This window comes from Microtus pennsylvanicus, chromosome 8 (assembly GCF_037038515.1).
Source record: "Microtus pennsylvanicus isolate mMicPen1 chromosome 8, mMicPen1.hap1, whole genome shotgun sequence".
Classification (NCBI taxonomy): domain Eukaryota; kingdom Metazoa; phylum Chordata; class Mammalia; order Rodentia; family Cricetidae; genus Microtus; species Microtus pennsylvanicus.
Window position 1 is genome coordinate 97,720,848 of NC_134586.1, and position 16,955 is coordinate 97,737,802.

Genomic DNA, 16,955 nt, shown 5'->3' on the forward strand with positions numbered 1-16,955 from the left:
CTAGACACTCAGTCTGAGGAGAGAAAGGGGTTCTGAGTGACCAGGGAGGCCTGAGGAAAGGGACAGGTGCTACATTCTTTAACTTGAACTCTATGTCTGGCGTCTAAGTTAGCTGACCTGGCTCCAGCCTTCCTCCACTTTGCTCCAGTCAGTTTCATGGCTCTGAAATCGGAGCCTCAATCCCTAATTTTCCACACCCGATGCTGCCCCACCCTAAATGGGTAGACTCATTTGTGTTCTCATTTCAGAGGGAGAGGAAAAACCCCAAACAAAACAATTGCTAAGAATGACAACCAGATCTCCATTGCCGGAGAAGCCTAAGGCAGTTCCCCTGGGCTTCAGCACATCTGGTGGAGTGTGGACATGGAGCTTCCAGCTTGGCTCCCTGGAGTCCCGTCCCTTCCCGAGGCCCCCAGGAAACTAAGCCTTCTCTATTTTCAAGCAGTGCACAGAGGTCAGAAATATCTGCTTGCCTCCTGAGAACTATTTGGCTCTCCGGCAGAGCCTCCTGCGCTTGCGCAGAACCCTGGGGCTGGCGGCTTCACACCTCAGGAGTGACAGTCCATCCCTCCGTCGCATGAGTTGTACGGGTGAGTGCCCTGCCCAGACAGCGGCTTTTGCCAGCCTTGTGCTAGCTCCTATCTTCCTGCCTGTCAAGTACTACGTGGTACACGCTAGTCTCCCATGGGAACACTTCGCGCTCCATTCCCAGAGAATCCCACCTCTCACTCAAACTGAAGGTGGCAGCATCCTTCAGGACCAACAAGGCAGCAAACATGGTAAAGCGGCCTTTCTGCAGCATTTGCAACACTCAGTGAAGGATTTGTGCGTCTGCAGTTTGTTTTTTTTCTATTTTAGAGGTGGGGAGGGGGGTCTCATAGATCCCAAACTGCTGGTGAACTTGCTTTTTAAAATGAATGAACTTGAATGTCTGATCCTCCTGCCTCCACCTCTCGAGTGCTGAGATTACAGATGAGATACAGTGCTGGGGGTCACATCTGTGATGTCATAGCCCCACCCCAGATCTTGGATCTATTAGGTAGCTGCAGGGGTCATGGTATGCTCGTTATGTCCATAAAGGTAAGTGACAGACTAGAAAAGAAGAGCATGACAAGAAGGATGTTTTGGTTTTTTTGTTTTGTTTTTTTGGAGTCTAGGTTATCTCATGGAGGAACTCTCTGTGCTGCAAGGAATGCTTTACATCCCATTCAAACAGAATAGAAAGCATATGTGTGTTGCACGGTTCTAATTGGTATTAATAAAAACCTGGAGCCAGATACAGGGGTAAATGCTGAAGATTAGAGAAGCAGAGCACCAGCCACCAGAGAGTTCTTTTACTGCTACCAGTGCTCAGACGGAAGGGGCCATCCTGTCCTCAGACTGCATCTCCAGACTGTGCGTCTCCACCAAACCTCAGACTGCACTGAGCTCCTGCCTTCACCTCCCTAGTGCTGGGATTAAAGGAATAAGATCCCAAGTGCTGGGATCCTCTTTGTGTGAGCAGTTTCTCTTTTAGACAGATTCAATCTTATGTAGCCAGGGTGGCCTTGAACTAACAGAGATCCCTCTGCCTCTGTCTCCCCAGCCCTGGGATTAAAGGTGTGTGCCACCACTGCCTGACCTCTAGTGGCTTAGCTCTGTACTCTGATCTTCAGGTAAGCTTTACTTGTTAAAACACAAGCATATCACTATATATGTATATGTGTGTGTGTGTACGCATAGTGAATGTGTATATATGTGTGTATATGGAAGATAAAAGTCTACATTGTAGTTTTTTTTTTTTTTTAGCTCTGGGGACCTGCCACCCAGCTCCCAAATAAATACACAGAGACTTATTCTTTCTTATATGCTTGGCCTTGGCTTGGCTTGTTTCTAGTCAGTTTCTTTAACTTAAATTACCTCATTTCTCTTTAACTATGGTTCACCTCTGGGTTCTTACTTTTTTTTTTTATTCTATATGTCTTTATTTCCTTCTTACTCCATGGCTGAGTGGCTGGTTTCCTCCTCTCCTTCTCCTTTTCTCATTACTTGATCCTCTTTTTTGGAATCTAGAGTTCTCCCATTTATTCTCTCTGCCTAGCAGCCCCGCCTATTTCTCTCTCTTGCTTGCCTATTGGCTGTTCAGCTCTTTATTAGACCAATCAGATGTTTTAGGCAGGCAAATTCACACAGTTTCACAGAGTTAAACAAATGCAACATAAAGTAAGGCAACACATCTTTGCATCATTAAACAAATGTTCCACAGCATAAACAAGTGTACCACATCTTAAAAACGAATATTCCACATGACTGCATGAGGCGTCTTCTACTACTTGGGGGTCTAAATGTGTGTGCTGGGTCCTCATGCATGTTTAAAAAGTTCTTTTTTTCACAGAGCCACCACTCCAGCCTGTGTACACAGGACTCTTAAAAACTCAAGGCAAACCGAACCTTTAGAAGAACAGAAAGGACTCAGGGCACAGACGATAATGTATGCGACAGAAAGTTTGGGAAGGGAAACTGAAGCAGAAGATGGTTAGTGTGACATGGAGGGAGCGGATCTCTGAGTTTGAGGCCAGTGTGGGCTACAGAGAGAGTTACAGGACAGCCAGGGCTACACATGGAAACCCTGTCTCAAAAAAAAAAAAAAAGAAAAGAAAAGAAAAAAGAAAAAATGTAAAGAAGGAAAGTAAAAACAAAACAGCAAAAATCAATAAAAAATAATCAAAGTGGGTCTGTCCAGTCCCTTTCCCGGGAAGCACCAGTGGAAAACTGGTGATGTATTTGTTTCCTGGTGAGGCTTACTGCAGGGAGCCTGGCATTGGGATTCTCTCTGATCTTGTCTTCTCTGTTATTTAGAGTTTAGCAGTCAGTGTGGTTGTTTGGACATTTAGCATGAGTGAGTCTGTTTTAGCTCCGTTGGGTAGCTACAGGCATTGCACTGATTACGATGGCTCTCTGTAATGTGTTTTTAAATTTATTTGTCATTTCAGTCTTGGTGGAGACATTATTGTATCCTCCTTTGTGGCGATTGCTTCAGCCCAACACAGTGACATTAAAGTCTAGGACTCTGAGCCACTTCCTCAATTAGTTGATGGAGATGCCTTGGGACATTCGCTTCTCCCCACAGAGACCTCCTTTCTTCCCCAATGCCCAGGGTCTCTTGGGAATCACTGCCTAGCTTGTCTTCCGGATGGAAGTCCTATGCCAAATGATGCCTGCTGGCTGTCTTCCACAGTTCCTGGGCAGTTTCCAGCCACTGAAAACCCATCTGATGATTTTGCTGATGTCAGCATTGTGTGGGGAGGCAGGGGTATGGCAGAAGGAGTCACGTGGGGCAGTCAGAGCTCTGGATCAACCTCGAACACAACAGGTATGTATAGCAAACACAAACAGGGAGTAAAATGGCTGCATAGCCTTGCTTATACAAGAAAATCGAACCAGTGTCGAAGGGGTTTAAGCCAGATGCCTGTGTCAAGGACACAGCTGGCTGCTAAGAAGCATCTGGAGGTGTGGGCGTCTGGGTGTTGTCGCTCATTGCTGTGCACCTATGGGAAAGGCCCCGTCTCCTTTAATCAATATCCTCTGTAGGCAAAACCACGAGAGCCTGTTTAAAGGGGTATCAAGGATATATATACTACACGGATACGCGACAAGGTAAGTAGCCACCGTGATCTTTCCTTCTGCCCGGGGTGAACGGAAACAGCAGTCTCATCTCCGATGACCACATGAGAGAGAGTGAGTGACCGCCCTTCTCTTTCCTTTTAAGAGGTCAGCAGACAAGAAGCCCCACCTCTATCAGGCTAGATAGCCCAGGTCAGGGGCAGAGCGACTACCTACTACAATCCCTTTTGTATTTTTTTACTTTGGAACAAGATGTCCTGTGGTCCAGGCTGATCTTGGTTCACATTGTAGCCCCAGTTGGCCTCAAAATTCCTATATAGCAAGGCTTAGCCATGGTGGAGCACGACTTTTATCCCAGCACTCGGGAGGCAGAGACAGGTGGATCTTTGTGAGTTTGAGGCCAGCCTGGTCTATAAGAGCTAGTTCCAGGATAGGCTCCAAAGCAATAAAGAAACCCTGTCTCGAAAAACCACACACACACACACACACACACACACACACACACACACACACACACATATCCCTATGTAGCTAAAGCTAGCCTACAACTTGCCTTCCTGCCACCACATCCCAGTGTTTTATGCAGCCTGCGGATTGAACCTGGGTACCATTCATGTCAGGCAAGCTTTCTGCTAACTAATCTCCATCTCTAGCCCAAGGAAACTTCTTTTCTTCTAGAGACAGGGCCTTGAGCATCTCAGGATGGCCTTGAACTTCTAATCCTCCTGCTTCTACTTCCTGAGTCCTGAGACGTCAGACGTGCCACCAAGCCTGGTTTTGTGACTTCCCTTTGAAATGGACATGAAATCTGCCTCGCCATGCTACTGTGGGCTGCAACAAGGAAACCACTTGATGTAGGATTAGCGAGGACAATCTGAACTAAGCCCACAGTGGATTTGCTTCCTGTAATTATGATATTAAGACATTAAACCCATCTAGGGGTATGTATGTTTCTGTTAACCCTATAGAAGCCCTTCTGGCCAAAAGAAAACTTCAGGAAGCCATTCTGTCAGTCTTGACTTGTCTCGCCTTCAGAGGTTTCGGCCATGGCAAAGGATTTCTTATTTTTCAAGCTTCCTACTTTTTTAGTCATTCATTTGGCACAAATTTACTCACTGGGTCAGGACCATGGAGTATCTATCCAGAAGAATATCACTATCCCAAACTCTGGGCCCCTTTGGATATTCAATCAGAGACCTTCCTTTAAAAGAAGCCCAGGCCAGCGTAGCTCAAAGTTCAGTCCCCAGAGAGCCAAAGGAGGCCTGGCTTCACCTTGAACATCACGAGTGCCAGCTAGAGGCTGGCGTCTGACCAGGAGCCTGGAGTTATGCTTGGGGGCAGCGATAAGTGACAGAGCCAGAGGCCTTGGGGTTGGGCACAGTGGGGAGAGGGAGAGCATGGGTAGTTAGCAGGGGCCCATGTGGGGTGTGGTCAGTAAATCTGCCCAGCCTACGTAATGACAGTGAGGCCCCCCTGTATCTCAGACCCTATTGATCTTTAAAGGGTCATTTTGCACCCACAGCTCTTGCAGCCGTGTGGCTAGAACTTCGGACCGGATGTTCTCTGCTTTGAAAACAACAGGAAAGCTGATGGGCCTCCTCTCCTTGTCTCTCCTGCAGTGGGTGGCCTGGATGTGGGTAGCATCTGCCCCCGGTCCTCTGCTTCTGTTCAGACACTTTCCCTACCAGCAGCCTGCCCCAAGTAGCCCATGTTTTGGGCCACCAGCCAGCTGTCTCTGTCTCAATTTGCCTTTCGTTTATGGCTCCATGCCTCCGTCAGAGCTGGTTCCTACCCCCTGATTTTTGTTTTTAAAACTTTTTTACAGAAGTCACTTGTATGTGTATGCATGGGGGATATGTACACATGAATTCAGGCATCTTGGAGGCCAGGAGAGGGTGGATCTCCTTGAGCTGGCGTTATAAGTCGCTGTGAGCCACTTGACCCGGGGGTTGGGAGTCCAACTCAGTATGTGCTTTTAGCTGCTGCGCCAGCTCTCCAGCCCCTAGTTGAGTGTTTCCCTAGTGTTCTTACCCTCCCTTGTGCCTGAAGATCCCCCCAATCAGTCTGAGTATCCTCTGGAAAGGGGGCTACCCTTGACTATGCTTGAGGAGGCAGCAGGTAGTCACCTCTTACCCAGTCTGGGACTTTTGGACAGGTGACAGCTTGTCTGGTCCTTGGCACTGAGTCACTGTGTCTTTTGTAAGTCTCTGCTATCTCGGAAGGGCCTGTGCGGTTTCACAGTTTCTCCTTCCATCTGATAGGCCGTCCTCGTTGATCAAGCAGAAACTGGGAGAGGCTGGGCACTGGGAGCTGGCCTGCTTGTCCTGCCCCACCTCACTTCCTGTGGGCCCTTCTCGGACAGAACCCTGAGAAGTCAGACATGGGGAAGGGCGGTTCTGAGGAAGCCCAAGGTGTAGACTTTTGTGGGGGCTGAATGCGTGTCTCTTGCACTAAACCCCAGTTTTCCATTCATGCATGTATGGGGCTTTATTTATACAATAAAATTTTATTTATTTTATACAATAAAATCCCTTTCTTTGGTGGTTTTAATATGGTTTAAACTATTCCTGTATGTCTGGACACTCTGGAGATGTGGGAGACTAGAAGCTGGTCTGGAACCCACCTCACTCATCTTTGTCCCTCCGTCTGCCTTCCTTCCCCTGTCCTCTTCCTTCATTGCCGCTCCCTGGGGCTCTGACCCTGAGACCTGAGCATGACCTCAGCTGTCTTTATACAGAGCCATTTGCTGGTAATGGCTTTGAGGTAGAGCTTGGCGATTCCTCCAGCCACTCTTGACTGCTTGTTCATGGTCAAACCCGGCATCACAGTTTCCTCCTCTCTTGTGCCTCTATGGCTTCCCCATGGGTGGGGCAGCAGAGGGCACCCCTCCCGCTCCCTTGCAGTGTGAGGGTTTTGGAGTTTGTGTTTTCACTTCCTGGCCATTCTGCCAAGCTCCCTCCAGCCTCCAGTGTAGTCAGGCAGGTTCAGCTAAGGATTCTGCCCACTGTGGCTTCCTCCCCGGAATATCAAACAAGGCTCGGGGGAGGGGTGGCCAATCCCGTCCCCTTTGCTCAGCTGCCACTTGCTGGAACTGAGTGATGGCAGCAGAGGGCATATGTGTGGGGTGCAGGAACACTGGTGTATTCTGAATTCAAGCCAGTATGATGTGGTATTAGGGCCACAGGAGTGACGGGTGTTGGTCACTTGCATGGTTTTAGTACGTATAGCTTAGACCGGCACCAGCGATAAAACTAACAAAGACACAAAGATCCATTCACTGGTGGGAAATGGGCAACCAAAGCCTCGTGCCTAGCAGTGTGTTACCAGTGAGGGGCTCCTGGGGGAGCCACATGTCACCATGCTTGTACCACTCTGAGCTTCCCTCACCACTCAGAAAAGCACTTCTAGGACCCAGAAGAGTTCAAGACCCCGAAGCATCTCAGTTTCCTGTCACCGTTCTAGAATGCGTGTATATCTACAACCATATATATATATATATCCATATATATATCCACACTCACTCTTCCATAAAAATGACACAAAATCTTTGTGACCAATTAATTTATGGATTCACCCCAAATCTGTGAGTAACACTGGCCCATCAGGGAGACACCAGAGCGATGGTCCAGCCTCCTTCCACAACCTGCAGCAAGAGCAGGTAACCACGTAGAGAGGCCAAGAAAGGTACTTTTTCTCTGTCTTTCCTCCTCTTTGATTTCCTTTCACTTTGCCTTGGATGGGGTTTCACGCTGTAGACCAGGTTGGCCTTGAACTCACGGTGATCCTCCTGTACCGAGACTGCAGGTGTGTGTTATACACCCCATTAATTTTCTTAGAAGGCTCACCAGCCACCTCACTGTGCCACCAGGCCGGGCTGTCCTCTAGGCCCATGCCCTCCAGTTCTCCTGTCCACTGGACTGGATACAGCTGGCGTTTCAGAGCACAGCGTGAGTGGCAATTCCCCTTTGGCAAATAGGAACTGTGCGTGTTACAGAGTGGGAACTAGATGCTCTAAGGCAAGGCTTCCCACCTGTGGGGCGAGACCCCTTTAGAGCAGAGCAACTCTTTCACAGGGGTAGAACATCAGACATCCTGTATATCAGATATTTACACTATGATTCATAACAGTAGCACAATTACAGTTATGAAGCAGCAGTGAAAATAATTTTATTTTGGGGGTCATCACAACACGAGGAACTGTATTAACGGGTTGCAGCATTAGGAAGCTTGAGGATCACTTCTCTAAGGGGACTTCAAATGGGGCTAAAGGAGCTGGTAAATAGGTGCCTCTTAAGGAAGGCACTTCACCTCTTGTGAAGATTTTAAGATCACGGAGAGTGACTGGGGTGCTGGTGGGCGAGACCCCGACCATCTGGCTGAATAGGTGAGGTCCCCTGGCTTCCATGTGCACGTGCACACCCGCGCACTTGTATACACATGAACACACCTGCACAAACCCAAAAGTGTCACAGCTGAGTGGCGAGGGCAGGAAAGTCTTCACTGAACGGAGAGAGTGAAACAGCAGAACTTGGTCACTTAATGACATGTTAGAAACTGATGTAAACGCACACACACTTTGTGGTCCTGTTCCTATGAAAACACAGGGTCGGCCGACTGAGCCATGGTCTTAGAACATGGTGGTTGCCTGGGGAGGCAGGTAGGTAGTCGGGAGAGGGTGCCTTTATAATTCCTGCCTTTTCCCTGGGTGGTGGTTACATAGTGAGTTTACTTTAGGATAAGTCAGTCTCTCTGTCTCTCTCCCCATGTCACATTTAAACTTAAAAAAGCTTTGTAGTGTCATCGGAGAGGGTAAATTACATCATCTCTAGGCTTCCTTTAGTCATTACGTTTGTATTTGGGGTGGGAGGCTTCAACGGTTTTCACTTCGGTATTATATAGGTCTTTATATTTTCACTTAGGTATTTTCTGGTTACAGAAAAACAGGTTCACACACAGTCTTTGAAGGACCCATGGTTTCCAGGCTATTTTTCTTTGATACCCAACTCTAAAGCAAAAGCCTTTGAATAAAACCGTTCTCCTGGTATGACCAGGGAGCAACACTGCTAGCATTTATAGAGATGTGGCTAAAAACCTATGGTTATACCGTTGAAAAGCAAATCTTCCCGGTGAGTTTGTTTACGTTTTTATTTATCTTCCTTTGTGCTCCAGCTAGATCCTAGAGGATCTAAAGGCCGTAGGGTTCACTAGTGCGGACAGCTAATGCTCTTGGCGCTGAAAGCAGCAGAGCTTCTAAGTGTTATCCACAGTCGGACGTCTGTTTTATACAACCTAGGCGTCTTGTTTTTGCCTATAGGATGCGAGACCCTTAACACATATCCTGTGGCAGAGCCAAAAATAGAACTGAAAGTAGCGTCTGCTATAGAGAACTCAACTGTTAGAAAGGGAAATTAAAAGGGAAAGAAAAATGAATTAAAAGATACCCACTTGGGACTGGAGAGGTGATTCAGTGGTTAAGAGCACTTGCTGCTCTTGCAGAGGACCCAGGCTTGATGCCCAGGACCTACCTGACCAGTAACAACTGTCTGTAACTCCCCTACCAGGGGATCTGGCATCCTTGTCTGGCCTCTGCAGGCAACAGGCACACACATTGTACACAGACATACATGCAGGAAAAACACTCCTACACATTAAAAAAATAAAACAAGAAAAGACACACACTTCCCAAAGTATCATAGCTCAAAGGAGGGAGCTTTTGAATTGTCTTCATAAGGAACAAAAACTTGAACTGTTGGGATTTTCCTAAATAAAAGATTGAGATTGTTTTTACTTATTTTTTTCTCATTTCCCAGTCTGATTTTCTTCTGAGATTTTAGCCTTCGCTATGTTTAATGAGATAACCATGACAGGGGGCTGTGAACATTTAAGAGAAGCAATGCGTTGCTCTCTTATGCTGGTAGAAGCTCTCAGGCACTTGCTTAGCACGGCTCTAAGCTCAGGGCTGTTGAGTCACTTGGCCCTTACTGATGAAGAGGAGGAATAGAATATGGCCACAGGGCGGTCAGTACATGCTGGTGGCTTTCCTGTGGGTCACTGCTGTCTCTGCTCCACATTCTCTTCTGAAGGAATCTCATGCTCCTTTCTCAGTTCCCTGTCTGCCTCTACACTAGAGGCCCATGACCTTTTACATACAGTCTACCTATGTATCCTGGGGTCCTACATCTATGGACTCAACCAACTGCCAACCAAACACAGAGGGGGAAATCATATCTGCAGTGTTCACATACTGACTTTTTTGTCATTGTGGTCTAATGATGAATGGTAACAGATATTTACAACTCCTTTCTTTTGTTTTTCAAGACAAGGTTTCTCTGTGTAGCTTTGGAGCCTGTCCTGAACTTGCTCTGTAGACTAGGCTGGCCTCGAGCTCACAGAGATCCGCCTACCTCTGTCTCCTGAGCGCTGGGATTAAAGACGTGCTATTTACATCACTTTTGACATTGTTTTATATGTCATATAGGTCATCTAGAGGTGGTTTAGATGATGCGGTAGGTTATATGATGATACTGCGCTCACTGGCTTTGGTGTGTCTGTGGGGACATTAGGACCAGTCTCTTACGGATTCCAAGGGGACATTGTTCTTAGTTTTCATATAGTCAGTGCATATGCTGAACAACGGGGGATCCCATGGCAACCTTAAATTTCATCCATTCAAACTGGACCTGTCTATGTCTCTAACATGTTCTCTCAGGGCCATTTACATTCATGTTCCGATTAAAGATCTGTGATGAAATTAGAAGACTACATATCTAACTGGTCCATCACGAAGGGTTTAGTTGCACATGCAGGAGAAGGAGCTTCATCTCTGTTCATCTTTCAGCTTGGGATGAGTTTCTGCAGTATCCATGTCCCGCATCATCACAGTCAGCCCCAGCAGCTGCCTTCTCGTGTTCTTTATCACCAAATCTTCCTGTGCTGGACAGTTTCCTACTTTCCATCACCCGGAGGAAAGACCAGCACAGATATTTCTCACAGTCCCCTGGACCTTTGGGACCTGTTAGCATTGAAGCTAGAGATGAGCTTGCCTCTGCAGCTCCCCGATGCCTTTGGTTCCATCATAACCCATCACACGACACTTTCCACACCTGTCCTGTGGCTAACGGCTTCCAGTGGCTCTCTGTAGGCTGCTTCTGTGCTCCGCAATAACGACTAAAACTGCAAGTCACAGATGGTGTGGGAAGTTGTTGCCCGGTCACCATCGGAAATTTGGTATCATACTGAACAGTGTGATTTTATTCAATTATTTCTTCTTCGAGCTGCTTAGGCTCCTTCCTAGAATATGATCTCTTCCAACACTGGCATTTGTTACCTTCCACATGCCGTCACTAGTGGGCAAGGTGGAAATGAGCGGTCCATATTTGAAGAATGTCTGTCGCTCCTCTTCTGTGATGTAAGACCAGTCTGGGAAGCAGGATATCAACACTTGTCATCCCAAACAGAGGGATGATGGGTAATCTCATTGATCTGAGACTGGAGGCAAAACAAGGCATCCATCAGAAGAGCTGTTGGCACTGTAGAGAGAATGTCTCTAAAGTTCCCTGGAGTGAGGTGTGCACCCCCACAGGAGTTTCCTAGATGTAGTGAGGAGAGCCCACACAGGTAGGTGGGTCACCTGTCATGCTGGCTAGTTTAACTTCCCTCTTAAAGAAAGAAAATATTTAGCTTTACTTCTGATTTTTTTTAGACTCTCTATGTTTCTTTTTCTTTTTTAAATTTTTCTATTGTGCTATACATTTTTCTCTGTTCCCCTCCTTTCCTCTCCTCTTCCCTTCCTCTCCTCTTCCCTTCTACCCTCTCCCGTGACCCCCATGCTCCCAATTTACTCAGATCTTGTCTTTGTCTCCTTCCTATGTAGCTCCATGTTTGTCTCTCCTAGGGTCCTCTTTGTTGGAGAGGCTTGAACTTTTAAAAGTGATTTTGGAGTTTTAAAGAGACTGGATTTTTAAAGAAACTAAACTTTTAATGTGTTTAAATGTGTAAAGACTGTGAGACTTTTAAGGTTATTTATGTTTTATATTGCGATATTAGTATTAACATGTCATCTTGGGAACAAATGAGAAAGGCAAGGTTCTAATTGAAAAATGATGTTTGCGTGTCAAGCTGACAAGAGGTTCTTTGGCTCGCTAGTTTATGTCAATGTCACACAAGCTGGAATCATCCGAGAGGAGGGACTCTCAACTGAGAAAATGTCTCCATAAGATCAGGCTGCAGGCAAGCCCATAGGGCATTTTCTTTATTAATGATTGATGGGGGGGGCAGCCCATTGTGGGTTATGTTATCCCTGGGCTTCTTGTCCTGGGTTCTCTAAGAAAGCAGGTTGAGCAAGCCATGGGAAGCAAGGCAGTAAGCAGCACCCTCCATGGCCCCTGCATCAGCTCCTGCCTCCAGGTGCCTGTCCTACCTGAGTTTCTGTCCTGACTTCCTTTCAGTGATGAGCAGTGATGTGGAAGTGTAAGCAAACTAAACTTGCTTTTGGTCATGGTGTTTCATTACAGCAATAGAAGCCTAACTGAGACACCTGGGTAGCCAGCTGCAGCAGTCTCACAGGTGGTTGGAAACCTAACCGAGACATCTGGATAGCCAGCTGCAGCAGTCTCACAGGTGGTTGGAAACCTAACTGAGACATCTGGATAGCCAGCTGCAGCAGTCTCACAGGTGGTTGGAAACCTAACTGAGACACCTGGGAAGCCAGCTGCAGCAGTCTCACAGGTGGTTGGAAACCTAACTGAGACACCTGGGAAGCCAGCTGCAGCAGTCTCACAGGTGTCACAACCATCCTGCTACTCTTGATGTTAAAAACTGGAGGCCTGAGAGTTCTATGTAGTCACAGCATAGAAGAACACATGCACGGCAATATTCACCTCTAAGTGCTGGGGATTCCAAACTAGGTTCATACGCTTGCTTATCGAGTGCTCTTACCCACTGAGACACCTTCCCAGGCCCTCATATTCAATCTTTTAGATGTTCAGATTAATAGTGACTTTATCCATATTCTTTGCCCACTAGGGCATGTTCTTCTCTAAGAGGGGTATTTGTTTGGGTTTGAAAAATCATTTTTACAGTTTATAGATTCAACTTCTATGTTGGATTCTAAGTGGTGGGCTGTCAAATCTGGTGCAGCTTCAGGGAGAGAAATAGCTTTGCAGTTTCTCCCCAGGGCTCTGAGGCCTCCATACAGAGGGTGACTGTTCCAGAGTCAACCTCTGAAGCAGCAGTGGATTGAGTCAGTGTTGTTACACTTCTGGATCCCTGGGGTCGCTCTGCCAATGGCAGAACTTCCACTTAACCCAGGTGGGAGGAATAATTTATGTCATTTCCTCTGCAGATACAACATAGGCCTTTCAATGCTGTGAGAGCAGCTCTTTGTTCAGTTCATGGGAAATTACATTGGCACCTGACCCTGAACTCCCTGTGGAAGAGTTTCCAGCATTACCTGTGAGGATATTTAGCATATCAAAGTGGAAACCGCTCTCGCAACCTTGGAAGGTCTCCTGCGGAGAACTTTGGAGAGTTTGGCTGGTATGGCTGCAGGGCTGCCACATATACCGTCTGAACACTTCCAGCTACATGGTCAACCTGCTGGTCACACGAGTGAGCTAATTCTGTGAGTAACAAAGTCTTGTGGTACCATGGAGGCAGAGCCAGCTGTCCATCCCCCGCCTTCAGGCAAAGGAATGGATAAGAGTCATTTTTTGTATGTCTGTCATGACTTTGAACTAACAGTGAACCACATAGAGACCCAGAGCGAAGGGAATTCAACCACCTGAAGCCATCAAACCTGTTCCTAATTGTAGTCTACACCTTAAGGTGCAGTTACCACAGGGTGATGGCAATGCGACTGACGGTAGACACGGAGAACAAAGCTTATAGATTAGTTTACCATCTCGGGGTTAAAGCTGGGAACGGAGACAAGCCAGAGAGCCCTGTCGTAGCTACTCTTATTATTCCCTGGCTTAAACACTTGGCAAGAAGCAGCTTAGGGGAAGGATTTATTTGAGTTCAGTTGAGAAAGGGAAATATGATGGCCAGGGATCTGACCGTGGGGCAATAGCATGTAGCTGGTCACAGCCACAGACAGAAGCCAGAGCTAGGCTATCAGGCACAAGCCTGTCCCTTCTGAGTCCCTTCTGCCAGCCAGGCCTTATCTCTTAAAGGCTCCACAACTTCCCCAAGAGGGCTGTTACCTGGAGCTGCTACTCAGCTGCTTCGGAAGCCACCATCCATGCTGCGTGAAGACTTTCCAGGACTGCCGCCTCGGAGTCCCCCACCCTTCTGTAAGCAATCCCTTGCCCGTGCTCTTTATGCAAGCGCTATAAACATCAGTTCCCTGGGTTGAACATTGGCGGAATTAAACTTTGGTTTGCTGTAGGACTTTAGCGGGAGGGGGATGGTGTTTATGTCTACCCGGGGAAGAAAATTTGGTAACAGAAGGCAGTCCTTCAACAGCTTCTGGTGAAAACATGGGACAAGAAGAGCCATAAATATAGCTGCGATGGCTCCCGCTGCCAATCTGTGGACAGATCTGAATAAGAGCATCCACAAACACGGGGTCCTGAGAACAGAAGAGGCTGTGTCCCTCATCCACAGGAATAGATGGCTTCTAAGACTGGGGAGGCAGAAGCCATAGATAATGAGTCTCGTGTGTAATGTACACTGTGATTAATCAATTGATAAATGATCACAGAAGAGATTGGAGATGACCATCAATGACCACCACTAATACAGAACAACTATAACAGCTCAAACCCGACGAGCTGGTTATTTCTATACCTTAGCGTTCTGTGTTTTTACACCGTGGTTGGCCCCAGACAGCTAACACCATAGGTTAGGGCGGGACTATGGACCAGTGATGCAGCTGTGAAGCTGCGATTGTCACCTGAGGTTTCCAGGCAGCTATAGACAAACCTGGTTTGTAGGGACAACTGCCAGACTTCAGATCAGCTGAGAAAACACTTGTTTAGCAGTAGAACTTCAGGGCTGTAGAGAGTGTTCAGTTAATAAAGAGTTGAGGAGCAGAGTTCATGTCCCCAAATTTATATATGTCAGCATGGTGGCCTGTGCTTGTAATCCCAGAACCAGGGATGTGGAGACAGGTGGATATCTGGGGCTCACTACCAGCCTATCTATCTTAATTGGGAAACCCCAAAGAAAAATCCTGTTCTCAAGTAGACAAGCTGCACAGTATGACTAAGGATGATGCCTGAAGTTGTCCTCTGGCCTTCATAGGCACTAACACACACATGCACACACACATACATACACAGTTAAGCAATACACACATGCACAGACACACATGTACACACACATACACACACACACATAGAATTTTACTTATGGGAGAAGAATGACCCATCACCCACCTTACAGGACAGGCCACAGTGATGTGCCAGTCAGTGTCTTCAGGGATGAAGCCTGCCACCATAGCATGCCAGAAGGTATGCAGAGCAAGAAGAACCGTTATAGATGATGGCATGTTGAACCTGCCTTTTTCTGTCTGTGAAGGTGACAGGAGTTCATTTCCATATTAATCTGTGAGGGTAACACCCCCCCCCCCCCCCAGTGCAGGGTGTCTCTATCATCTGAGCGGTCACGGTACAAAACCCCAGTGTCTCACAGACTGTTGAGTCTGGAAATACTCATGAAAGAACTAAAGAACCAGGCACTGTGACAAATCAGCCCCTTTGCGAATGTCACCCCCACTTCACGTCAGCATCTACCTCTGGTAGTTCTGGTTATTTCTTCATGAGTTGCATGAATTGTAGCGGTACATGGAAATATGCAAATAGGCAGACTGCTCTGTAAAACTGTCAAGTGGTGTAGAATCTCCACGAAGTTGGTGAGGCTAGAGAGTCAGAAACCTGATGTTCTCAGTAGTAGCTCCAGGATACTGTTTGGGAAGAGGGGACAAGGGTTTGAACAAGGAAGGATTGAGAGAAGCCCTGGAGGGGGGTGTGGATTCCTGAAGCTCCTGGCTGCTCGTGTAGAAATCTCTCTCTCTGGCATCACTTTTTGAAAAGCTAATGGGAGGCAGAAAATGCAGTGAAACTGTTATGGTGAAGTCATGGCAAGAAAGCAGCTAACGCTTCAGTAACTCGATGGCTCATTCTAAGAGCTCACTGGTCACAACCACAGTAAATACAAAGGATATTTTCAATTTTTTTGAGAAAAAAGTTTCCATTTTTTTTTGGATTTTTTGTTTTGTTTTTTGAGACAGGTTTCTCTTTGTAGTCCTGGCTCCTGAACCTCACTCTGTAGACCAGGCTGGCCTCGAACTCACAGAGATGTGCCTGCCTCTATGCCTGAGTGCTAGGATTAAAGGCGTGTGCTACTGATACCTGGTTCCTCTTTGTTATTTCCTATGAAAATTCAGTCCCTATCCTATTCTTTGGTGATTTTGCCCAATATCAGTTATCTTTAGACAATGATACTATTATAATATACATTTGATGCATTGAACACGTAATAGATAATACTTTTAACAATAAATACTTGAACACATTTAAGCATGAACATCGAAATGTGACTTTACGATTACTCTTAGACAACTACATGGTCTCTAGAGACATGATTCTAGTTTTAGGTTAGTGTCCAACACAATGAGTTTCATTATGGCATCTTATACACAAATGCCATTATACTGTGTTCTCATTTGTTTCTCTGTGCCCCCTTCTTCCCTGACTCAGTTTTCTCTTCTGCACACCTATTCCACCTGCTGTCTATTTCCCCCCTTCTGCCTAGGAATGCTTCATCTTCTCTCATGATTCCCTTTCTAGCAAGCCCAGCCAGACATATAAACACAAACATATGTGTATCCATACAAGGTTCTGTAGATGAGAGAAAGCATACAATACTCATCTTTCTGTTCCTGGCCTATTTTGCTTAATACAACATTTCCAGTTGTACCTATTCCCCTCCAAATATCATGACTTAGTTTTTCTTTCTGACTACATACAATCCCATGTACCACCTTTTCTTTATCCACTCATCTGCTAATGACCACCTGGGCTATTCTACCTCCTGGCTGCTGTGAACAATGCATCTGTAAAGATGGGTATGCATGAATCTCAGCAGTTACCTCTTTATAGTGAGTGTGTATGTATATTATTGTTCACATGTATGCAGATACATATGTGTGTGAGAGGAGATGTGCACATATATTCATATGAATATAGAGATCGAGATCACCTTAGGCATCACACCCAGGAATATCAACTACATCAACCTGTTGTAAGGAGGCTGCTTGTTTGTTTCCCAACAGCTCAGCCCCGAAATAATCACATAGAAACCATATGATTTGCAATACTGTTTGGCCAATAGCTTAAGGTATTTTTGGA